This window comes from Gopherus evgoodei, chromosome 1, assembly GCF_007399415.2.
Source record: "Gopherus evgoodei ecotype Sinaloan lineage chromosome 1, rGopEvg1_v1.p, whole genome shotgun sequence".
Lineage (NCBI taxonomy): Eukaryota > Metazoa > Chordata > Testudines > Testudinidae > Gopherus > Gopherus evgoodei.
The window spans coordinates 154,421,409-154,447,755 of NC_044322.1; the positions used below are offsets into that span (position 1 = coordinate 154,421,409).

Sequence of the window (26,347 nt, forward strand, 5' to 3'; positions counted from 1 at the left end):
TGTTACATGCAGGGAGGTCGGGGCCCGCGGGCCCCCAGCTGCCCCCCACCCCGGGGCCTGCCTGGCTGCGCCGAGGCTGTGGCAGGCGTTGTTTTGCTATGTGGCTTTGCAGCCAGAGGCTGAGCGCCGGGATCACGCGGAGGGAGGGGGGGAGCGAGCTGCGGGCTGTGTGGGCGCGGGGCGGGGAGGGCGGCTCTGCCTGGCTGCCTGCTAATCGCACGTTTTCCGCTGCTAAAAAGAAACCCAGAGACACCGTGGCCGAGCCAAGCGCTGTCTGTGTGGCTGTGCCAGGAAAAGATGGCGCTGTCTCCCCTCCCCCCTTCGCTAGCTCGGCTTCCTCTTCCTCCCCGCCAGGCTAGCTGAGCCGGGCAGGTTTCCGAGCCCCCTTGTTCAGCAGGACCCCATTAGCCTCCCAGCCGGGCGGCGCGGCCCCGTCTTTCCCAGCCCGGCTTTGGCGGTCCCCTTTTCTCTGCAGGGTTCGCCTTTGTCTGGCGCGCTGCTCTCTGGCCGGGGAGACAGTTGAGGGGGGGGGGCTCCCCCAGTAGCTTCTCCTATTTCCTTCCTCGCCCCACGGGCAACAGGGAGGGGGCCGAGGGGCAGACCTCGCGGCCGGAACCTTTGGCGGGGGATCTGGCTGGGTCTGAGACACAACGTGACCTCGCTGGGCTCCAGCTGGCTCGCACTGGGCTGCTGCTGCTGCTCTGGGCTTTGTATGTGACGGGGCTCCCCCTCCTCCCGTCTCCATGGTCTCCCAACACCTCTATTGAGGGGGAAAAGAAGTGCTGGGCGTGGGTGCGCGCCTGGGGCAGTGGGCAGGAGGTGCGCCGCGCTGGTGGCCTGCTATGGCAAGAGGCACGCCAGGCCCGGAGGAGTTTTACCTGAACAGAGTTATTTTATGGGGCTGCACACAAAAGGCGGCCCTGGCGCTTTGCATTTGCCCCTGTTAAACCTGCTCTGCTGGGGGAACTCGCGGCACGAGCGTGGCACCCTCCAGGGCAGACAATCTCGCTGATCTAACAGTTCTGGGATCTCTCTCCCCCCTGTACCACACCCTCAGAGTTGCCCAAGTGCTAACTTTTTTTTTTTAATCTGCAAATTAAATTCAGCGTTGCTCTCTCCGAGTCCTCTTCTGTTAATTGCACATGGCATTGAGGCGCCGCTCGCCAGGGATGCATGAAGGCCTCAGAGATTAGTTGCAGGCTAGTTCCAGCCCTTCCTAATCGGACTTTTCTTAAAACAGCCCTGAGTTGTGACTCATTTTCAAGGCGTTTTCACGGATAATATCTGCTCTAGGGACGTGGTGTTTTGAGTTAGCCGCTTGCCCAAGCTTATAGCTACGAATTATGTAGGGAGAGGTCAGGTCTGCAGGGGCTTTGTGTGCCTGCAAATCTATTTGTGTAATGATGATTTGCATTAAAGGAACACATATTTTCCCCCTCCCATGTAAAATGCACAATCAGTGCTGGTGTTTCTAGGCAGAGGCTTTGTACCACACTGTGATTTCACTGAAGGTGTCCATAGTATTTTGCCTTCTGTATAATAAGAGAAATAAGACACCTTTATCAATGATTTCTGGCGCCATTATCATAGCTAGTTGTGTGGTTTGTCGTTGTTTAAATCTGGATAGCGTGGTTTTTTTTCACATCCCCTATTCCGACCAAAGGTTTTTTATTTTATTTTTTGTGCGTGGTCAGTTGTGACTTGTAAAATTAGCCTGTCTAAATCGGCGGCAGCGAAAGGGTTTGCACGTGGCCTTTTCAAATGCTTCCTTTAACCGATGCCTACTTCATCTATTTGGTGATCATGAAACGGTGTGTGGAGTGACTGAACCTAATAACTTGTCTACTTGTTCATTTCAGGGACATTGATTTCTGTTTCCAAGGCACTCTTAGCATTGGCTACAGCTGCGGGGCATTTTACAGATGGCCTTTAGCCTAGATAAATATAAGCGAGAATGTGAACGTTATTAGCCAAATAAATAAATACATCATTTACTTATGCACAATGTTATTTTAGCATCATTTCCAAAGAGAAATTATACCCAAGTTGCAGAAGGAAAAGCAGCACGGGATACTTTGTCCTATATGTTGGGTTTTTACTTCCTCCATTTTAAATTTTGCCAAGAGCCTGACTGGCAAACTCGGTTGTTAAACGAAGGCAAATTTCTACATCGTCTAATAACTCGCGGGTTAGAAAAATCTCGAGACATTTCACTAACCTGGTCTCTCATTCAAGATTGAACATTAACAAATCTTGACCCCCTGGGGCACACCCGGAGGCCTTGCCTTTTCAGACCTTTGTCTGCTTTTGGCAAGGCAGACACCAAGCACTTTCCTTCTTAAAGGCAGTTGGGCTAATACGATTACAGCAGAGCTAGTTTTAGATAATTTTTTTAGATTAAAAATCATGCGGGCTGACCCTCGGAGCCATATTACTGAACCGATACGCTTACAGGGGCAAGTGCCTTGTCTGTTGACTCAATTAAATGCTCAAAAATCATATTTGCATTTGCTTCTCGGCATATCATAAAGGTTTGATCAAACTTTCTGCGCCTAAGGAAACAGTGGCAGTAAATAGGCAGAAGTTTACACTGCTGAGCAAGCACAGGGTAGGCAGGTTTTGCCTGTAAAGTGGAAGGGGAAAAAGTCGCCCAAACCTTCACTTAACTACGATCCACCCTGTTCAAAAGCCCCCGAGAGCTGCAGTAAAAACATGATTTGGGAGAACTACCAAACCGATCTCACTTTGATATTCGTCGCCACGGGGGTTCCTCAGTTGATTTGTAATCAGGAAAATGGGAGCTGCTCTCAGGCTCACCATAATACACGGCGAACGCATTTCTGCGGGCTCCCAGAGTAAATATTGCATAGAGAACAGACTGTGTTAGAAAGCAGAAATCTTCCACTTCTTAGCACTTAGCAACCGAGGGAAGCGTTGTACGCTCTCCCTTTAGCCAGGCTCGATGTGATTTACTTTCTGGTTGTGAGGCAGATATTCACTTGTCAGTTCAAGGGCAGGACAGAAACGATGTAAGCGGAGTTTTCTGTACAGAAATCTCTCGCTCATTTACAAGGCTCTGCTCTATCCCCCTGAGCCGCTCTCCAGCACCTTTGTTCTGGGCGCAGCTGCCTTTAGTTTCACCGTTCTACCCTTCTCCCTGCGGCTCACTCCCTCCTCAGACGGGTTCGGGGGTCTGAGGTGGGGCTGATTATAAATGACAGGGGAAATGACAAAAGCTGAAGCTACAGCGAGCAAACAGAAACGGGCTCTGCTCTCTGAGGGCCCAACCCCATTTGTAGCCATGGCAGTTTTGCCTGGGTCATGAAAGCAGGACGGGGCTCTACACGCGGACTGGATTTCCCAGGCAAGGATAAATACATTTAAGTCACCTGGCCTGACGATTTGGTGCCAGGGTTATGTCTGTGTTACAGCGCTGCTTCTCAAAAAAAAAATCTATATAAGTGTGTAATGACTTATCTGTAGAGCCCTACCAACTATCTGTTCTGGGGTGATGAAACTAAGGTAGGCTCTACCCTTCTTCATAAAGCGATGCTCAAAGACCAGCATTTAGGAGCTCAGTTACAGAAGAGATTAAAGAAAGCGGCAGTATGACGCTGACGTAGCAGAGATCCTTGGGTGAAGTATTTCTCTGTACTAATGCGAACCTGCTATTTAAGCCATGTCTACAAGTCTTCGTGTGATTGTGTCAGCAAAATGGTTGGTGAGGACTGGGAGGCTCTGAGCACTGGCTAGGAGGAGAGTATGTAAGCAATGTGTTTGCTACGTGACGCATATGTCACATAGTCAGAGCACATAGTAATCCACAGAAGTATCAAATGGATAGTGACAGCCAAGGGGAGGGGGGTTCTCCAGTGTCCTTTCAGCACCGGTAGACCTCGCTGGCTTGGCAGAGATGTGTCTTGCAGCGGGGTGGTGTATAGCTACCTCTAACTCTGGGGCAGGAGGTTCTGACTGGCATTTGCCTCAGTCTTCGCTGAAAAGGGAGGACTCAGCTGGCAGCACAGAGATGACACACTCAGACTTCTAGACTTCTGTCGTGTATTTCTAGAAACAGGGAGCCTTAACGAATCGACCCTTTGGAGCCGCCCTTGTTGGACCCTGAAACTAAAGGTTCTCGCCTACTTCTTACACCATTGAGTTCTGAGAGAAACGTTTGACTAATTCTATTGTGCCCCAAGGGGCGACTCTTGGGGAAAATGATGCGCCTTGTTTAAACTGCATTTGTTGCCGCATAAACACTAGATGTTCCTGACTACCCCGCCCTCTGCTATCAGCAGCTAATTCAAGCTATGTACATTTAACCTGGAGCCCTTTTTCCTGAGCACCCTGATTATAGTTTGGCATTCCAAGTCATTAGCAACAAATGGAGCTGGTTCTTCAACAAGGCAATGGCCCTCAATGATCTAGCCTCCCTGCATTTTCTGGGGCCCTGACGCTATGCCCTGCAGAAGGCTTGCAGTTCTTCCAGTCAGGCCTGGAGTGATTGGGAGTAGGAACAGCTAGCTAAGGCCATGTCTACATCTAAAATTTTGCAGCGCTGGTTGTTACAGCTGTATTAGTACAGCTGTATAGGGCCAGCACTGCAGAGTGGCCACACTTACAGCAACCAGCGCTGCAAGTGGTGTTAGATGTGGCCACACTGCAGCGCTGTTGGGTGGCTTCAAGGGGGGTTCGGGGAACGCGAGAGCAAACCGGGAAAGGAGACCAGCTTCGCCGCGGTTTGCTCTCGCGTTCCCCGAACCACCCTGCAAACCGCAGGGAAGGAGACCTGCTTGCTCAGGGGTTCGGGGAACGAGAGAGCAAACCGGGAAAGGAGACCAGCTTCGCCGCGGTTTGCTCTCGCGTTCCCCGAACCACCCTGCAAACCGCAGGGAAGGAGACCTGCTTGCTCGGGGTTCGGGGAACGCGAGAGCAAACCGGGGAAGGAGACCAGCTTGATTACCAGAGGCTTCCTCAGGTATGCTGGGATACCTGCTTATTCCACGGAGGTCAAGAAAAGCGCTGGTAAGTGTCTATACTTGATTACCAGCGTTGGATCACCAGCGCTGGATCCTCTACACCCGAGACAAAACGGGAGTACGGCCAGCGCTGCAAACAGGGAGTTGCAGCGCTGGTGGTGCCCTGCAGATGTGTACACCTCCTAAGTTGCAGCGCTGTAACTCCTTCACCAGCGCTGCAACTTTCTGATGTAGACAAGCCCTAAGAGAGTCTATTTTTAATCCCTTTTGTCCCATGAGGTCAAAGTTATTTTTATAGCCACATCTCCAGATCTCCCTCTCTGGCCTCCAAGGAGGTCTTAGACCAAGTAAGTAAACATACACCACTAGCCCCAGATGTTAAGTCTAGTTGAAGGCCTATGTCATGCTCAGGTTCTTAAGCAGCAGGCTTGTCTTATTATTCTCCAAAATCCTAGAATTATGCAAATGTTCGGGATGTTTTCCCCTTTGATGTGAACTTCCTCAAAATTATCCCTTCTCATTACGGAGCATGAAAATGCCTCTTGGACATGTAAAATGAACTACAGAGCTCCTTTCATCCTCTTGTGTTGTATTCCTAACAATAGTCTCTCAAGCCCTGCACTCTTAAATTCTTTGAAATTGAATGAAATAAGCTTCCACAAGACTTCTCTGCCATGACTATGTTAGGGGCCACTCTGTGCAGCCGCTGGATGTTTTGTTTGGGGAAGGACTGAAGGATCGTGTCCTGACCTAGGTCATTGACTTGGATGTAAATTTTACTTCCTGCTTACTCCTCCAGTTCCCAAAGGGCGTGGACTCTTGCATTGTAATTCTGAGAGCAGCATAAATTTATGGTAATATGTTATGACAAGTTGATCTGTGTTCTCAAATTATGTACAACTAATGGGTTTACACCCCTATCCAGCTAGGAATTCACATTTGCTTGTGCTGTTTTCCATCACCATTGACCTCCCTATCTCTGCCATGTGCAGTGAGTGTAAGTTGATACCCTCTTATCTACTAAGAGAAGCTCATGAACAAGTCACTAGAGAGCATGAAGCTGGCCAGAAGTTGGTGGTCAGTCATATTAATTTTATCCAAAGTGGACAATTTGCTCCATCTGCCTGCCTGGTGAATTTGCAACACTTCCCTGACATTATTCCCTTCTTCACTGTTTGCACATGAAACACTCCAGTGTGTGTTTAAGACATCAAATAACAGAGCTCAGTCTCTGAGACACTTTTAACTCAGTGTTTTGTTGCACCAATTACCATCTCTTGTTCCATTTTTGATGAGGAAGATTAACAAGGCACTGAATGTACCTTATATTTAGTATCTCCACAGAACAATAGGTATGATTTACAAGACCCCGGAAAGTCATAGCAGGTTCTCCTCATATTAGGGACTAGAAACCAAGCTGTGCCTTGAAAACGTACCTCCTTCCTCCCCCTTGAGAAAAATATTGTGGTTTAGTAAAGACAATTGGCTGGAGGTATTTTTATGAAACCTCATAAAGGTTAATACTGTAGCTTAAATAACCTCAAGAATATCTAGGTGTCTCTCTAAACCCCCTTACCCTTTCCCCTGCCATTCATTCAGACAAGCTGCAGGGCTCTTTAGGCTACATACTAGTCCTGTTAGAGAATGGAGTTCTATGTTTAAAACAGGTCAAATTGCCTTCCGCTTTTTTCTGCTTCTTTGTGATGTATAAAGAAGGGCTGAAAAGGAGATTTTATGGGGCAAAGGGGTGGCACTCAGAGGTGTTGGCTGCTTATTTATTTATTTTCCTTAGCATTTCAGCTCTTACGTAACCTGTAAAATTATGGCAGTTAGAGAACTAGTGAAATTGTGGCATCACAAGACAAAGCTGTGTAACTGGAAGTGGTTTTTGTCAGACTGTTTTAGAATTCTTTGTCTTGTTTGTTAACCACTATTTAACTCCATTGCCCAATGAACGGTTGAAAGAGGAGTCTATTTTAAACAGATGTAACACCCTTGCCTATTTACAATCAAGACCTGAGTGTTCACAATACACATCTTTGAGACCTTTGGGAATGTCAGGGATTAAGAGACTTGAAATAGCTGATTCACAGATATTAAGGCCAGGAAGGACAATTATGATCATCTAGTCTGACATACTGCATAACACAGGCCAGTGAATTTCACACAGTCATCAGGCCCATAACTTCTGCCTGAACTTTTAGGAAAGCATCCAATCTTGATTTAAAGACTTTAAGCACCAGAGAATCCACCATATCCTTAGGTAAGTTGTTCCAATTGTTATGTACCCTCATTGTTAAAAATGTGCCTCTTATTTCTAGTCTGAATTCATATCATCAGTGTCTAACCAGTTTATCTAATTATGCCTTTCTCTGATGGAGTAAAGAGCTCTCTCCTATCAGAAATCTCCACCTCTAGATACTTGTAAATACCTTGTCAAATCAGCTCATGTCCTTCTCTTGGGTAAACTACATAGATTGAGCTTCTTTCGTTTGTTACCCTAAAACAGGTTTTCCAGACCCCAAATCATTTTTGGAGCTGTCTTCTGAACCCATACTAATGTCTCAACATCCATTTTAACATGCAGACACCAGAACTGGACACAGTAATGGTCTCATTAATGCTGGAAACAGAAACAAAGGCACCTCCTATATTTACTCAATATTCCCCTGTTTACACACCCAAAAATAGTGTTAGTCTCTTAGCCACACTATCACACTAGGAGTTAATGTTCATTTGTTTTCCAGCATGGCCTCTAAAGTCCTTTTCAGAGTCACTGCTTTCCAAAATACAGTTCCTCCATGCTGGAACTGTAACCTACATTCTTTGTCCCTTGATGTATGGTGTTGCATGTGGCTGTATTAAAACATGTAGTTCAAAGTGAGTCCAGTTTACCAAATAATCCAGATCACTGTGTAGAACAGACCCATCCTTTTAATAAATAATCACTCTGACAATTTTTATATCATCTGCAAACTTTGCCAGCAATTATTTTATATTTCCTTTCTGATATCACTAAAGTTTTAAAAAAAACAGAAAACAAAGAAACAGAAAAAAAAGCTTTGTTTTGAGAAATAAAGTAAAGATGTCATTCAGGCCTTCTTTCCCCAGGATAAAGAAGCAAATGAATCCAAATCCAGGTTTAAAATCCTTCACAGATCACCTTTAATAATTGTTCTCAGCAGTATAGACTCTATTAAAAATACTGACTTTGTTTAGAAGTCACCCATCTGCATGCAGGATATTGTTTTCAGCATAATGGGCATCCATTGATCAAATAAGGAGGATTTGTTTTGCGAGCTAGGCATTATTTAACACCGGTTGCCCACCATAAACTTTCACAGTGGCTGCAGAACTCTTAAAGACATAGTGAAGTACTTTTTCCTCAAAACTAGCTACTTACAGGGCTTTCAGATTAGTGCTAACCCATGAGATTTGTGAATCTATTGAAGTACAAAGAAGCCACTGCAGAACTCCTGCATTTTCTGCCTTTCCTCATCAGTAACACCTGAATCCAGCTGTAACTGTAAATTATAAACATGAGAAAAGAGGTGATAGTTGACATTACTCAACAAACCCTCGTTATGTTCATCCTTTTTATATTCTAGGTCATCTTCTTGAGCTCAGGGTGACCCTATCTAGGGGCTCAACTTGCCTGTCCAAGTATGTGAGAATATCAGTCAAAGATTCCCAGAGGATAGATGTCTTAACTTCACAGCACCTACTTCCCTACTCACCTCTTTATTCTCAAGCTACACCTGCAGTTTAACTCACACAACTGAATAGGTCACCTCAATGGATGCCAAAAGATTAGATTCACCTACATCAAATAAATTATGACTGAACTCTAGCTGCCTCTTATTATTTGTATCACAGTATTTCCTAGCCACTCTATCAGAGATCAAGGCCACATTGTGCTAGGTACTGTACAAATGTACATTGAGAGAGTCTCTGCCCTGAAGAGCTTTCTTATAAATTACCTGTCCTGAGTCTCATAAACAGGCTTCCCCTCTGCCCTCCTACAAATATTGCTTATTTAGCATACACAGCTTGGGCATACATTAATATTATATTACCCTTTATACCAAATCTGATGGCGACTAAATTTTGTTCTAGATTGCTTCTTTATATCTTTTTAGGAAAAGTACCCATTCAGGGAATGAGCATACACTCTTATATCGGTCATACACCATCCTAGAGAGATGATCACAATCAATACTAAGCTTATTGACCTAGGAATTGCAATCTAAACCAATCGTTCATATATTCACAGTGGACCAATAATACATATATACCATGTCAGAGGTCATAGTACAAATTGGAGACATTGGCCAGATCAGCTGGTGTGGTGTGGCTGCACCACTCACATGGTCTGGTAGTAAAGCTGGCCCAGGAAAGCTCACCCTATGTAAGGGTGATCATCCAGTGGTACAGAACTAGGGTCTCCTCTGCAACTCATCTTCCCTGCTGCTTGTGTAAATGGGATGTGGCTAAAGGAAAGGGGACATGGCACTGATATACCTGCATTATGCAAATCCCCAGATGCATCTTTGTCCCCATGTGATCTTTAAAACCTGGTGTAAAGTAGAGGAGCATCAGGCTGCTGTAACACAGCACAGGGGGGATCATCCAGCACAGAGCAGCACCAGGATCAGGGTAGTACAAATGTGAGGTTTAAGCCACCTTTTTGTACACACACCCGATATATGCTCTGTGCAGCATAACTGCCCCAGATGTTCTGGTCCCTTATATTTGCACATGTAGGGGAAATTACTTTTGCAGTGACACATGGTACAGCTTTCAGCTCCTAACAGCAGCAATCATTCATTTGTATATTCAGATACTCACAGTTTATGATGACTGACATCATACAGGTTTGGCCTGTCTACATACAGCCCAAACTTTCCTAGCTATGAGACAGCTTGTGTCTATGGATATATTTGTCTATCCTGATCATGGACCTCCTCTCACACAGTTGTTATCACTGCCCTCTAAAAGATTATTATGCAGACCTCACATTCAAAGCAGGTTCTTAGTTTGCCCTTTCTATAGAAAGTGAACATGGAGTAGTCACCTTTGTTATAAAGCACCATCGGGTTACAGGTAACTCACATGGGCTCCGCCCACGTTAATTTCAATGCATTAAAATGCAATTTATAATTTTATAAAGCTAAAGAGCTAAATACAAGACCTGCTGTTTTAGGTCACTGCTCAGGATCATTTCTGTCCTTTCTAGTTAACCTATTGCTGCACATAGCCAAACTGCTCATTACAACATGTTCTTTCTTCCATTCAGCTATGAGGAAAGTTATTCTAATTTGATGTGCTGTTTCTGGGCCTGCTCCTGCTCCCATCTGACTCTCTGGAGATCGTGGTCAGTTTCACATGTGTCTAAAGCCAATATTGACATACCCTTGTTTAAATATCTTACATCAGAGGGGCCCACAAGAATCTAGGCCAGGAGAACTGTTCCCCTTCAAGTTATTGCTTCCTTTTTAAAAGCATTAGAGACCCAACAGTCTGGATGAGGCCTCACTCATCCAACCCGATCTGTACTGTTCTCTGCAAGCTGTTGGCTGGCTGATGTAGGTGTCACTTAGCCAGTACAACTTTGCAGAACTTTATCCTTCCCTGTGGGTGAAGCTCACCCCTGAAGGCTAACACTAGGCCTAGGCCTCACTTAAGTCCTGTTTTGAAGTTGTAAGTGGGATTTAAGAGATGCATAGGTCATGTGCTTGCTCTCTGAACACCCTGTCTTTATTCTTAAAAATGTTCAGTGTTTTCCTATTAAATATTATATAAATAAATAGCACTCCAATGTATCTTAAAAATTAATTAATATACACATCAACAAGTTCAAAGTTTTTCTATGCCTGTGGAAGCATTGGTTTTTGAACACCTGTATTGAGACTGGTTGTACTTTAAGTTGTTTTTCTTTAATTTAGGGCCAGACAATGTCCACAGGCATCATGTTCCTCAGAATGGTGTACATCTGATCTCCATGCTTCTTCCCTTCTGTCTTCTCCTTGTACTGTGAGATCAGACCACTTCAGCATGAGGGTAGGTGGGGCCTCAAGCTGAGATCAGACTTTAAAGTGGAGGAAAAAATGGGCTGGGCTGGGACAAGTAGATGGAAGAATCAGAGAAAGGGGAAGGAGATAAGAAGCACGTTGTTCCTCAGTGTGGGGATGGCTGCAGAGTTTCTGTCTTCATCTGAAACTCCTGACTGGATCTGGCATTAAAATTAAGGTAATAGCCCACAGTTGCCTGCACAGATCTCAAAGGAACCTCCAGAGAGATCTGAAAATGCCACCAGGGCATCATGGGACAGTAGTGGAGGACTATCTGAACCACTCTGTTCTGAATCATTGTAGTACAATCTGCACTGGCATTGAAGCAGTGCAGGCTGAATTGGATCAGACTAGCAGGGCTACCACTCTGATAGTGGATCAGATTGAACTGGCACCCGCTGAAAGCATGTTTAATCCAAAAGGTTTCTGGCGTGCATATAAACCAGGTGGGTCTGATGTCTTTTACAAGTGTGCTAAAAGGATCATGTGGTTCTCGGCAAGGTAAATTTATCTAGAGAAGTCAAGGCCTAGACGTTGTGCTATAGGCTAGGGTAGTTGGACTGTTAAGGCCAGGGCAAGAATTTTGAAAAATTTCTGCCTCTTAGTCCGCCATTTTCTTTCTAAATGCTACTTCTTTATCAAAATCATAATATTTAAAAAGAAAATAGACAATTTTTATTGTATTGGTGCAAACTTAGTTATTTCTGATTATGTTAAATGTCCATGGCAAAATAACTGCTCTCTGCAGGAGGCCAGCACAAGGTGCATAGACCCTAGAGGTGAATTTCAGCTGTAGCCCTTTTCATTACTCAAATGTTCAGCTACTGTCTTATCAGTGAACACTGAGACTTGGAGTGGACACTGCCAAGAGCAAGAAAGAGGGGACTGTCTTCAACCAACTCGAAGAAGGTTTACTGCCAGGTACATGCTCCTTTCCTTGTTTACTCTACCTACAGATTCTTCATGTGCTCCCTTGCTCATGGGTGTGTGTTCTCACACTCTAACATACACACGTCTATTTCCGTGTCAACGTATACCTGTTGGTTTCAATGTCATAGATGACATTACATTTTATCCCAGATACAGTTATTTTAACATCTTTTTTGTGTTTATGGCTCTATCTTAAACGGATGCATCTAGTCTCTCTCTCTCCCAGTCAGTGGCAGCAACATATGACCAAGGATCAACTGTTCTTGCAATCTGTTCAGTTACATTGCACACCTGGTCCTTGTGCTTTGGACAAAGTCAGTTTCCTCTCCCATTACAGCTCTTTCTACAGCTCTGGCACAGACACGTCTGTGGCACAAGTGCTAACCTGAGGTGCAACAAGAGCCCTTAGGTCATTTGTCTCCTAGCCAGTGCCCTCTGTCCTGCTCTGCTGAGGATGATCCACTCTTGCCAGAAGTTCTTAAGCAATGTATAGAGATATAGGGCTGGTTATAAATGTTTGCCTCTCTCTCTTAGCCTTAGTAGCTGTACTCAGAAGGCCCTTCTGTTTGCTTGTTTGCAAGGATTTGTCAAAGGCTGGTGTCTTCCTTGCCCACAACCCATAAATACCCTCCGTTCTTTAAACTGGGCCCTTTGTTATATCGGTAGCCTTCTATGAAGAGGCAGGGATCTCTCCCCTTCCTAGAAAAGGGCTCTGAAACTCAGGAAGGTGAGAATCCTCCTCGCAGCACGGTAACTGCTGGCGTGCCAGCCGGTAGAGAATGTTGTTGTCCGTTCACAGCTAATGATCGCCTCGGGCACTTAGTGATGGAAAATCCGGGAAGGCTGCAGAACTTGCACAGCTCTGCCCAAAATAATTGTACGGACCCGTTCCACGTGTCAAATTTGTGCAAGAACATTCTCTCGCCCCCTCTCCTACGGAGGGAGAGGTTTTAATGCCTTTACGTGTTTCAGTAAAGCTAGGAATTTTAAACAGGATATTTGTAACAAGTGCGAAGCTAACCAGTGAGCTCCTCCAATGTGCTAGGCAGGCATGATAAGTCACTTTGCAAGGAACATATAATTCACACGTTCTGCGTCTTTTCCTGAACCTTAGCATATGGAAAGACAGAGGCGCACTAATAAAACAGTAATGGAAGGAAAGATGGGAGCGGGGACCGGGGAGGGACGTTAGCAGGAACCCATGGGTCAGACAAAAAGGCCAGTGGCAACTCTCTGACGATGTTCAAGTTAAACCGTAAGGCTAAAACTTTCCCGCGTTACTGCAGCCAGTGTGATTCTTTGCACTATTGGAGCCAGCCGAATTTGGCCCTGAGTCTATTTCCCTCGATATTTTTCTTCTGTCCACAGTTTCTTTAAGCCTCAGCAAGTTAACATTACAAATTGACATGCATCTGAGGAAATGGGTATTCACCCACGAAAGCTCATGCTCCAATACGTCTGTTAGTCTATAAGGTGCTACAGGACTCTGCTGCTTTTACAGATCCAGACTAACACAGCTACCCCTCTGATACATTACAAATTAGAAGACCCACGGCCACCCGATAGCACTTCCCTGAAATGATCCAGTGGCCTAGGGTTTTTCTCCATCATAATCCGTAAAAACATTAGATTTTCAGTGATGCCCTATCGAGATAATCAATCAACAACCAGAGAAGTCCGGTCTGTGGACATTATATCTGCTTGCCTGAGTTGCATAGCAATAAGCAGCTAAAGGAACATGCTGTTATCCTTTGATGTGTGACATTGTCTATGAGGAAAGCCAAACTACTGTCTGTGCATGGAATCTTTTCAAAAGAAGAGTTTTGATTGTACCAGTTCCTTGTTTAGGTAGCTAAGAGTAGGAAGTATACATAAAGTAGCAAGCTCAGGCTACCTCTAAGGTATTTATTTTAATTCTCTTTTGGCTGCAACTTCCACCGTTCTTCTTTGTATTATCGCTGCTAAAGTTAACTTGCAGAATTAACTCTAATTATTTTTGTCTTTGTTCTCCACTGTGCTTGTGTTACTTTTGTACCATGTGTCTTTTTCAGTAACCACCCCTCAGATCCCTGTATTTACTTTATCTCGAGTTAATTCTGAATGGAAGAGGACAGTGTATACATTAACCCTCTGGGTGCTTTTCTTTTTTTCAGGCAGTGATTTCTGCAACCAGTTCAATACCTGTAGTCGGATGGGGTCTGATTCTCCTCCCACAGAGATCTAAATCGGAGTGACATCATTCAAAGCAATGGAGTCACTCCAGTGTAGAAATTGGTGTGAAGAGGCTCAGGCCTTCAATCTCACAGGAACCGGAATAGACCTCTTCTCCAGTTTGGCTAGTTTAAATTTTAAACGAGGTTGCGAACGTTTACAGATTTGAAACAGCTGCTGGTCTTGCTTTGGCTTGCCTGCTAAAATGTGCCGAGATCCTTTTAATCTGTTTCATATTCACAAATTAAGCACTTAGTTTATGCAATAAATCATTAAGCAGTTTACCAGACTAGCGTGAGACAAACAAGTGAAAAGGGAAAACAATCACCTAAAAGTATATTAAAGGTAACTGGAAAGACGCGTTTGGAAAACCCTGCCTGCATTCCCGTGGGTATATAATGCACAGAGCAAATCCTGTACATTCTGACATCCTGCCAAGAAACACTTTCCCGCGTCGCTTGGACGGCGCTTGTTCTAAGAAAACTGCAAGCAAAGAAAATCTGGCTGAGCCAGACAGTTGTCCCCCGCTTAAAGCAGGCTCCATTAATTTAGAAGATCCCAGTCTCCTGCTTTGTTTGTCCAGGTATTGTCTCCCCAGGATTGTTGTACCTGAAATGTGCTATCCAAGCAGCAGGCTGGAAATAATGACTCACTCGAAATGCGCGATAACCTTGCATTACACATTCACATCAGATCGGCCTATTTGTTTTTTTTCTTCTCTGAAAAACTGCAGCCTTTTCTCAATATTTCATGACATTGCTGCATATTCCCCTCTGTGGTTTGCATCTGAGGCGCTTCCTGATGCCCGGGGACTCCTGTACAGCAATTGTCGAATCGATTAGCTCCGCTCTTAAAGGAGCCCGAGAGGAGACATTGAACAGCGAATTTCTCTCCGGAAAGAGCTCCTGTTAAGAGACCTCCTTTCAAGCCTGCTTGCCGGGATCGCAGCGCATCTTCTGGACTTCTCAAAGTTCCCTGTGTAGGAAAAGCTTTGAGGCAGAGACGCAGTGGTTTACTCCGGGAGCCACGCTCACGTTTGGCTGCCTGGCCACAATACAAAGGCTGCCAGCCAATGTGCTGGGAGAAGGACAAGCTAGGAAAGGGGTCAGATTTTCACCTCAGTACATATTCTTCCATTATCCGATTCAAACCCGTGCTGTACAGACTGGGGCGCATCTTTTATACCGCAAGAGTATGTAGAAAGACGGGATCTCGTGCCGAAACGCAGCCTAGGATGGTGACTGCGATTTCCCACAGGCTCCGTGATTTCCCAACCCCCGCTTCGAAGTGTACTCCGGACAGCCTGCTTTACCTGGGCGAGGTGAAGAGCTGTACTGCTGTAGTTTACCTGAGCTACAATCCTGCCTGGAGAGAGATGTGCAGTAGGCCGGTCTCAGCCTAGCTCCATTTACACGTAACCCTGTGTTCTTCCCCCGACACTGATAGCAAATGTTAAGGGCAGGCGCCCAGCACCATTAGGTTTGTAAAGCTGAACATTAATTTCCGTTTGCAATCAAATATGTGCCTGAGGTGTCCGCCAGCAGTAACTCCAGGCTGTGCGTGGAAGTGTGACTTACTCCTAATCAGGATAACTAACCTCTGCTAGTCCGGGAGTTGGTTTAAAGGCGCGAAAAAGTCTAATCCGGTGTACCTATCTGAGCCATCTGAAATCATAACGCTCCTCCTCCCGCCGCACAAGCCATGATAACAGCCTCATGTAATACTTTTTAAATATTTACAACATAGTTCCACGGTAACGTTATCCATCTAGCTCAAGGACGGGTATTTCCAGAAATCTGTCGATAACCAGGGAGCCCTACCCTAAGGCCCGAGACAAAAGACCAGTGGCAATACTCTGTCTGCAAACGCGGAGGTTGCGGAAACTATTTCAACAGAGACTTTTTTTTTTCCCCTAAGGGCTCCGTGCCGGGTTAGCCTTTTAACACCGCATTTTCTAGTTCATTCCTGGCTCCGGCACGCCAAGCACTCCGAAGGCAAACACTGTACATCGTTCCCAGCCCCGGCTGAAAAACATTAAAGGGAGGGATGGAGAGATCGGAGGGGTGGGGGGTCGGAAGAACAGAGAGGGAGCGGGAGGGAGAGAATGCAGATTTAAAGGGACTCACATGAAACAGAGCAACACAGACCTGTGACCATCCGCCTTGTGAAATTTGATGAGATCTCTTTGCGAAGAGGCGCTGTCACAGGCTATTTATCTCTCGCCAGAGTGGAGGCTCTGGTTCCCACATCGCCTGTGAGTAACAATGGCAGCGATCAGCAGCTTTTCACGCGCTTCAATGAATGAATGGATTGCGGAAGATGCCTGTGCGCCGCTCAGATGGCTTGACTGATTCATCCCTTTCGTACAGCGCCCGCTCGCTACTGCCTCTCTGCCAAGGGGTCTGACCCGTTTGCCTGTACACCCCCCCGGCCCAATTTTCGAATTTCTTTGACTTTGGAAGTCTGCCAGAAATGTCGGTGTGGCTGAAGCTTGACACAGCGATCGCAGCCCGGACTGCTTTCCACCCTCACCCCCCTCCACCTCCCAGCCCGCGCCCCTAAGTTAACTTTAAACTAGTCTGGCCATTTTTCAGTTTGAAAAGAAGAGGAAAGTGCGGTGGACGGTGCCGTGTTTTTCACTGGAAACGACAGATATTGGGGCTTGGAAAACATTTGCGGCACAGTGTCTTGGGCTGCTTTCCCGCCAGGCATTATTTCTTTAATCCGTGAGGTTGTTGTCTGGGTGCACTGGAGAGCGAAGAGTTATACCGACTGTTTTGTAGTTGGGAGTATGCATGGACCAATGACAACAAGGGGCTTAGAAGTCCTTACAAACTTTTTCGCCAATAATTCACAAACCAAAGGTTCGACAATACACATGGAGTCAGTGTGGTCTATAGCGATGGTCCTCGGCTCTAAAATACGTGTAATAAGCTGTTAATTTACAGTAACTATTTTTTCTTTACATAACATTCACTAGTTGGTGCCTTTAAGGTCACCTGAGCATTCACTTCCTCTGGGAAATGGGATCTGACTTAAACCACTACATCAATAAAACTAAATTGCTATGGAGCCCCATCAGTCCCATTAAAGGCGGAAGGTACATGACAAGGTCGGTGAGGTAATATCTTGTATTGGACCAACTTTTGCTGGGGAAAGAGACAAGCTTCGGAGCTTACACAGTGAGGGCAGACAATGGAAGATCCCAGCAGTATCTAGTCTAAGAGGACAGTAGATGAAATCCTACACCTTTACCCAATAGTTATTGGCTTGGACTGATTTAAATGAGGCCCTCCCCTTTTATATTCAGATAGCATGTTCATTTTATTCACCTTCAAAACTTGGGGTTCCCTTTTTGAGCCCAGCGTATCACTTTCAAACGTGCTGCCCATTTTCTGCTGAGTTTTATCATCCCATGGGCCTTGTGGCTGGTTAAAGGAGTGTACAGCGATTAGGCCCCTATGGTAGGAGTCTGGTGATCAAATGCTGTCTGTTTAATTAAACTGAATCCTTTGTCGACACAGATTGAGTTGTAGTTCACTTTGACACTCCTGTGACTGAGCCGCCTTTCCCTGCCCTTTCTTGATGGAGGGGAAGAAGAGGAGTCGCAGAAGAGAAAGAGACACATCAAGAACCGAATCCAGGGATAGGGGATCAGTTACAACTATGAAACAAGGACGCCTCAGCACATTTTCTATTCTGCATTTCCAGCACAAGGAAAGCTAATTCCTCCGCTGAGGGCCCCAGTCAAGCATTTATTTGACACACACGATGCATGGAAACCAAACACTATTCTCAGTGCAGCCATTAGCTTTCGGCTGGCAAAGGTTTTGATTCAGGTGAATTATGCTGATTTCCGAACGTTCATGTTCAAGAACAAAAAAAGGAGGGGGGTGTAACTTTTTCAGACCGATCTCCCCGATACAACTCTGCTGCTGGAAGCTCAATGTAACGTATCCCCTTCCCCCCGGCACACACTTTGCCAGATACCACCCCCTCCTCCGCTTGTTTCCTTCCTCTCTGCCCCCTCCTCCACTCCCCGCTTTGTGTTTTCCTGCAGCTCGGCTCCGCGTGTGCTGGTGGCCACAGGGTGAAACTGAAATCTAGAGCTCGGCAGCGCTCTGCGGCAGGCGCTAGCTTCACAGATCGCAATTCTGATCACTTTCACTCGGCGGCTACCAGCGCCGAGCCAGCCAGCCAGCCAGCAGAGCAGCGGGGAAACACTACCTAGCGGGTGAGAGACATAACATGGAGAGGGGAGAGTCACCGAGACAACATGGAGGGGGGAGGAGGGAAGAGACCATATGGAGCAGGAGCGGGAGGGAGGCGACATGGAGAGAGCGAGAAGGAGAGCACAGGAACGGAACGGGGAGCGAGGCAACATGGAGGGAAGGGGGGGGGGGGCTGAGCGACAGCACCGAGGGAGAGAGCGGAGCACGAATTGCCAGGGAGAGCATTAGGTTCAGGAAAGTTTGAGAAGTAGTCTACGTGCCTCCTGATCTTGGGAGGATGGTGACTCCGGTTGCGCGGTGGTGGCTGCAGATTTAAAATGATCTGGGGGCCTCAGCCAGGCTCACTGTTCTCAGAAAGGAGGAGTGTTTTTGTCCCGTTCCCCCCCCGCCACACACACACTCTGCTGTTCCCCAAATACAGCCTTTCATCTCCCCCCCCAACCCCATGGAGAATTTTTTCACTTCCTGGCCTGTTTCCAACTGTTGTTTCCTGACAGAAACATAACGATCAAGTGAGAGTCTTGACTTGTGATTTGCACAATATCTTCAAACCCAGGAGTTCAACGTTACATCACATTTAATACAAATATTTAAAAAAATCAATACATCAAGGGGATTGTTAATGAAATAGTGTGCAGGCACCAGATAGAAGTTCTGCAGGAAACGTGTCTAATTTAGTAAAGCTGAATAGAGTGTTGTTTTTTAATTATTCTGTTAAATCGAATCAAAATATATTGACGTGTCCTTACAGCAGAACAGAAATCTGAATAACTTGACTTATCCTTGCACAGGAAAATGACATCAGAACAGGAATCAGAACATATTAAAAATCAGAATGCTGTTCTAAATCGCAATACAGGGATTAGGCAGTATTTACATAATTTTACAAGAAAAATAAGTGTAGAATCCTGCTACATTGGTATACATGGACACCAGAGGTAGAATCCAGATTTTATAAAAGATAGTCACATAAAATCTCTGTGTATGCTCTTTCCTACCCTCTCATCCACAATCTCATCATCTGCCATGTAACTGCTGAAACATCCTAATCTCTGGCCTTGACAAACTCAATAATACAGCTTGCTCAAATCCATTCAAAATGCTGCAAATGATCATTTCTTTAGCTCTAGCTCATCAGACCATGTCTGACCTCCCTTTGCATCTCTCACTCTCACCTTTCTCCAGCCCATCAACCATAAACTATTTTCACTTTCAAAGTTTTTCATGGCCTATTCCCACCAAATATCGTCTCTCAGACCCTATGGAGATTTTCTCCAATACCCTCATGATAGCAGCCTTCATTGCCCACTTCTTCAAATTTCAAACAAGCATCTTTGTGCTTTTTCCCATGCTACCCTTCTCCCTTGGAAAGAGCTCCCTCTAAACATCTGCAACGCTATCTCATCGTTTTCTTTCAAAGCCGTCCTTAAAATTCTCTTTTGCCAGTGACGCCAACAAAAAACTTGATAACAGTTTAGGCTACTGGTGAGCAGCGACTCCTGCCAACCATACTGACCAATATTGTCTCATTGTTTTCTTGTGCTCCCCCTAACTGTTTTACCCAGCTGTTGCCTCTTGTCTTCTACTTAGTTCGTAAACTCTTTGGGGCAGGGACTTTCTTTTGGTTCCGTGCTTGTGCAGCGCCCAGCACAGTGGGGTTTTGTTCCCTGACTGGAAATCCTAGGTACTACTTCCACACAAATAATAACAACTAGCGGAATACTGAAGTCATGGGCTCCTAGCACACTTTTAAATAATCCTTCTGAAAGCCCAGGATACACAAGTTAGCGCTGGCTTGATCAAAACATTATCACACTTTAAAAATAGCTAAATACTGAAATATAAGGCACAATTTGGACAGCACAACTACAGAGCACTGTATATCTGGAAGTGTAAGGCACAAAACAGTTACCTTAATATTGCACTTATCAAATAACTTCTGAGTACATGTAAATAAACATGCGGCATTTTTCATCATAACATAATATGCTGCTATCAAACTATAATGTAATATATTACCCATCCGGCCAAGCTGCAGTATTAATGCTAATAAACTTCAAATCCATACTGATCGACTTAGGAAATAACTTAAAAAAAAAAACACCATCACCAACACACAGTTATTAGGTTTCTCTGCCCTCAGAACAATTTGTTCAAATACTTGCTCAGCAACTTTGGAGATTGATAAAACATGTTCGTAAAATGATTGCTACATTTCTAAAGTATTTACCAAGCACAGGCATAGTTCTCTGCAATCTAGCAGTAGTTTCTCTCATTGTTTCCCAATGAAAAGTAGAAACTTGTAAATGGAATGGTTATAATGTTAGGGTTCTCGTGTGGTCCAAAAAGTGAAACACAAGGTTTATCGCGGTCACTACCGATTCAAATCCCCTGGGCTCATGGGACCATATACCTCCATGCGTACAGAGCATGATAATAAGACTGCTACGGATCTCTTCTGATTCCATATTTACTGGTTTAATAAACGGCTACAGGAAGTTTTGAACGTGCATACGTGTCAGAACAAGGGACACCTTATTTCCCGTTTGAGACAAATTCACTTCGGCTTAGCAATCAGTCTCACGGTGTGCCATGATGGAGCGAGATTCCGGAGCCGGATCGGCAGCTCTGCCAGCTAAGTGAACGATTCCAGCACAGCCGTTCCTTGGCAGCCGGAGTGCGCAGGCGCAAAATTGCACAGGCATAAGAAGGGAATTTTGTACCAGCTCCTTATCGCCTGTATCTTGCATTAAACTACAGATTTTGACTTCTGCTTTTCTTGCACTGTACAGTCATTTCCCTCCCTGGATTAACACCCCTGCATGTATAGGTCGCTAGCTATATGAGGCTGCAGTCTCGGTGGGTACGCTCGTTGTAACATCATGTTGATTTGCTATACCAGGAAGTACAGTGGTAACCGGTTTGATATAGAAAACTTTTATTCCGATCTTAACTTGCAACTGGTCCCCTCACCCACCCCACCACCCGAGGCCATTACAGAAGGCTGCCAAGCACACGGAGCTTTTCTTTTCTCCCAACAAAGCAATGTTTAGCAAAGTATTCACAAGTATTTTCATTTATTTTTGACATACATTATCGAACATAAGGTTCGTGGGTGCACTGGTGAAACAGGGGAGATCGCTATGTTGCTGTTATAAACGTTACAGACACTGCTAATGTCATGTGCATGAAACCTTCTTCCCTGTAGTTCCATAACAAATCTGTTATGACTCTAGGTTTATAACGGGGCTTTACTAGGTTATTTCCCCGACCACTCAAATTATTTCCTGCCATTATGTTGTTGCCTTCTTGGTCCTTCTCGGGCTGCGGGCTGCAGCAGGGAATTGTGTGTGAGAGAGAGAGATGGAGATTTGGTGGCTGTTTCTTCCCTTGAAAGGCATTGACATTATAAGCAGTTAACAAGTTGCTCATTATGGGCGGAGGGAGGGGGCATACACAAGGCTAAATGATTGCGATCTGGAAAATTCAACAAGCAGCTGATCCAATTAGCAGAGCCAACCAAGAAACAAGAGAAGCCCTAAAACAGAGAGGGTTAATGCCATCCTGCAGGAAAGGGAGGAGTGCAGCACCAGTGCCGACGCTTTGGGACAGCTCAGTCGATTCTCCTCGCTGCCACTGCCAGTCTAGAGAGAAGAGCTACAGCCACCGTTTGCCATCCCCTGTTTCTCAAGCCCATGGTTTGGTAAAGGCTCTGCTGCAGCTGAAAGCACCGCTTATAAAGCACAACACTTAACTGAATCTAAGTGTCGTAAATTGGCAGGTCTCTAATTCAACTGTGTCACGAAGTCACCCAGCGCCCTCATCTCCCAAGGCAGCACAGACTATGCTCCAGGGGTCACGGGGGAAGAGCAGGATTGGGGGGGGGAGTGTGTTTGGAAGGGGAGGGACGGGGTGCGGGCGTGCTGCTGAAACATGCAACGTATCCGCCCACTCCAGCAAGCAGGCTGCCACATAGTGATACAAGCATTAAATCAGACATTTGCCTCGAGAGAAAGAGCCCAGGGCGATGGCCTTTGACCCGCTGTACTCTCAGCTACCTGACCCTTGTCATTTCGCGCTGTAGCCTGAGCTCTTCCAGCTCCGTGCAAGGGTCCTGTGTCACATGTAACCTCTTTAAGCGGTGCTCTTCTCAGATAATGCCAACAGCGGCCTCCTCTCTGTTTCAGATGGGAAGATCGAAAAGTCGACCACACCAAGCTGCTTGTCGAGCAAATACAATAATCAGGGATCTTGAAATAACTCTGCGGTTCGTGAGTTTCCAGCAATACCTCTTAACTGCACCCTCAGTACACAGTCTCTCTCTGTGCGAGCTGGGAAAATCACCCAGACACGAGCACGTTCCACCCTCTTTAGGGCTAGCTGGCTGCGCTTACAGTTAGTGCATTACTCTGGGATAAGCCTTTTATTGTAACTAAGCTTCTCTTACCAAAAAACCCGCTTACAAGCACCCCGCTTAGAGGTTTCCTTCCCAGTAAATGAAGCCTACCGCCCTGCCAGGGTTATAAAGAGAGCGCAGGATAGCCACCCCTCTGAAAGCAGGCTTTGTGGGCGGCCATTGGAAAAGGCTCGAGCATCTATTTTGGAGAACACCACTCTTCTTTTAGCTACCGCGGAGGGAAAGCTGCTGTTTGGCATGCGGCTCTTGGGAGAATGCTGGCGAGAGATTTGGTGGGGGCGGCGGGGACATAAGGCACAGAAAGGGAGAGAAAGAGACGGAGTCCTTGAGCTACCCACAAAGTGGCGCCTACCCAGCCAGCGTTCAGACGATAAGCTTCCTGCCCGCAGCAAAAGGGCAGACGTGGATACAACGGACGGGCTAGAATGGCCAGGAGAAAATTCAGACGGCAGACAATGGTATTACACACCAATGTACACAGGCAAACATAAGCCTGCGCCTCCTCCACCCAACACACACGTACAGGTCCAGGTACATGCCACATACACGTTCTATGTATAATACACCGCCATACACACACGTGTCCATACACATGGCGCATATATACGCAGACCTCCCCCGGCCCTACCCCCACCCCCCAGTACCATAGACACAGAACCTTATCCCCACCGGACACACAGAGATCAAAGTTGTCAGTTCCCACAATTAAAACAAATCGCTGCTCCGGTTCCTTCTCAATATACTTGGTCCACTGGAAAAGAAAATTAACGACTTAGAGGAAATCGCCATTTTAGCAAACAAATCCAAGGGCTTCGCTGCTTGGCACCCTATTGTATCCAAGGTGCAGGAATCCCCCTTCAGTTCTGCTAGCCGTTGGAGGTGTCTGAAGAGGCGACATGGTTGAATGGAATTCCCCCCATTAGAATGGCTAGGACTTACAGCCCAACTGAAGATGTATTTACTTTGTCCCTCCTCCCCCTCCCGTGCTTGCACTTTTTAAAAATGAAAAGCAGTGCGCTGTAACTGTTCCTGCTTTCCCCCTGGCTTCTCTTTAGCACTGTCAATACCGTTGTTAGCGAGCAGCGAGGCTAGCTAGCCGGGTGTAAGTAATTAGTTTGATATGTCCAACGTGGACCTTAGTGACATTGTTAAGGAGGTGAAAGCTTGATGCTTATAGGACCAAAATGCTGGGCTTTCGCTTTCACTCAGGATGTGTGTAACACAGAGAGTCCTTTCTCGGCTTGCCGGATTTTAGCTTCCTCTAAATCTCTTTCTTGCTCAGAAAACAGCAACGAGAGACCGAGAGGAAACACGCTGCTGCTGTGCAAAATGTGGACCATGTGTGGGAACTATTTACTCAGAGCGTAACTGCAGGCACCAGGCGAGGAGGCTGGGACGTCTGTGGGTGGGGGTTCATTTTTTCCCTTAAAGCCAAAAATGCAGAGTGTGTGTAACCGTGCTTTTAAAATACTTCGCTTCGGCTGCGTGTTGTTTTGTATCACAGGGACTTAGAGATCCGCCTTTGTGCTCCCCACGCGTTATGGCGAAGAGTTCAAACAACAAAATCTTTCCAGTCCTGCAAGGGAGCAGCTGAGTCGCAGGACTGGAAGCTCCACCGCTTGTCCAATTGGCTGCTGTGCAATATTAAAAATAAGTAACAACAATAACAAACCCCAGCCTTTCCTTTTCATAGATTTCATGTGGATGTAGCAGGAAGTGCCTCTGGCCTTGAAGCAGCCTATTGCCTGTCCTCCCCCCTCCCTTTTCCCGGGGAGTGAGAAAAAAAGGTCTGCAGCTGACAAATATTATCCATTCTTTTCATCGATCGGAGGGTATACAGATGTGATAGCTTGATGCGCGCTGCAAACCGGCTGAACCATGGTTTTCGCTTCTCTCGGAGACTCTGGTTCGTCCCCTCCTCCTCCCCCCTTTGTTCGCCTCCCCTTTCCCTCTCTTTAAATAGATTTCAAGGCGCTGCGCTGCCTGTTGGAGAGCAGCTGCTGAGCTCTCCAGAGAGAGCGAGCGAGCGCTTGCTTCCCTGTCAATAACCTCCCCCTTCTCCGATTTCCAAACAGAAAACGAGCCTCAGCACTAGCAACCTGCGCTCTGCCTCCAGGAAGGAGCTAACCAGAGCCGCTCCATGCGTTCCACTCCATCGTAAAACCCAAGCTCGCGTTAAAGGGACAACTTAGTGGCACCTCAGCCAGCGGCCTTTTAAAATGGTTATTTGTAGGTAGCAGCTTCCCGTGACTTTGGGCTCAATGGCTCCCGAAGGGAGCCAATGAACGGGCTGGTTGTGTGCTGCGAAAGGGTTAACCTTCCCCTCCGCTACCCTCCTCTCTCGCTAGAGACTAAGCTGTCGCACGAAGCGTTTCTGGGGAGGAAGGATTTAACCAGGCCTCGCGCTATGGCTACCGCCACCCTGTCTGTCGCTTAAATTATGACCCTCCCTCGGTCTCCTGTGCGGGCAGTCCGACTCCTAACAGGCAGCTGCAATTAGTTTTCGAAAGGTTAGCCAAGGGCTCGGGCTCTGGCAGACGGGAGGCATTACGAAACCGTCTTTGTAGCTGCACTTACATACAAATTTTCCCTGAGCGCAGCAAGGCAGGACTAGGATCAGGGAGCTCTTACTATGAAAATGTGGAGAACCTACACAGTAATTTCTGCTGAGTCAATGCAGGGCTTGCATTAAACGTGTTCCCTAGTTTGCTTTTTTGGAGGGGAAGGGGAAAGAGAGGGATTCAAAATCACCTGTCCCTCCAGGTCCCTCCCAGTTACCGGCCGGTGTATTATGGTGCAACCCCTCCTCAGAGCTGCTTGGGCGAAAATGTAGTGGGAGGAAGGAAAGTGTTACCCGGAGAGATGTTGTGACAGATGCTTGTCCTACGCGTGCTTGTGAGGGAAGGAGTTAAAGGCAGGCTATATACATCGAGCTGTTCCCTTCCCCGGCCGGCTGTCTGAAGGAGCTGCTGCTAGAAGCCGTCCATCAGCAACCAGTCCAACCTGCCAGTGATAATGTGCGATCAACACCAAATCACCCCCGCCAGGCACGATCCATCATCGCTGCAATGCAACGGGCCCTTGTATGGATGTGCCTGCACCGGGGCGGGGACACGAGGCTGCAGCATACACTAGAATTGAAATTGCAACATCTCCTGCTCTCTGCAAGCAAAGGCCTGCGAGCAGCCAGCCCCCCAGGTCCCTAAGTTACCCGGCCAGGGAACGCGCAGGCCTCATACGCCAGCCCTGCACACACACACCCCCAGCCCCGAGGCTGACTCCTACCTCCGCCGGCTGCCAGCCAGGGCTCCCCTCCCCCTGCTCTTCCCGGGCGAGCCTGACTGGCGGAAAATTAATAATTAATCGGGTGAAATTGATTAAAGGGCTCGGAGCGCAGGGGCTTGGGCAGGAGAAGAATAATAGTTATTTTTACAGCTCCGGATCCACCTCCCCCGAGGAGCCCCCAACCCTGCAAGGGCCCCGGGCTACGGTGCCTGCTCCGCGCTC

General features: G+C 46.6%; 1 protein-coding gene across 1 annotated transcript in view; it reads left to right on the forward strand.

The window, feature by feature from the left end:
- Window positions 1–26,347, forward strand: part of LOC115643979 (proline-rich protein 36-like) — a 37,402-nt gene that overhangs the window by 10,537 nt on the left and 518 nt on the right. The window lies entirely within an intron of this gene.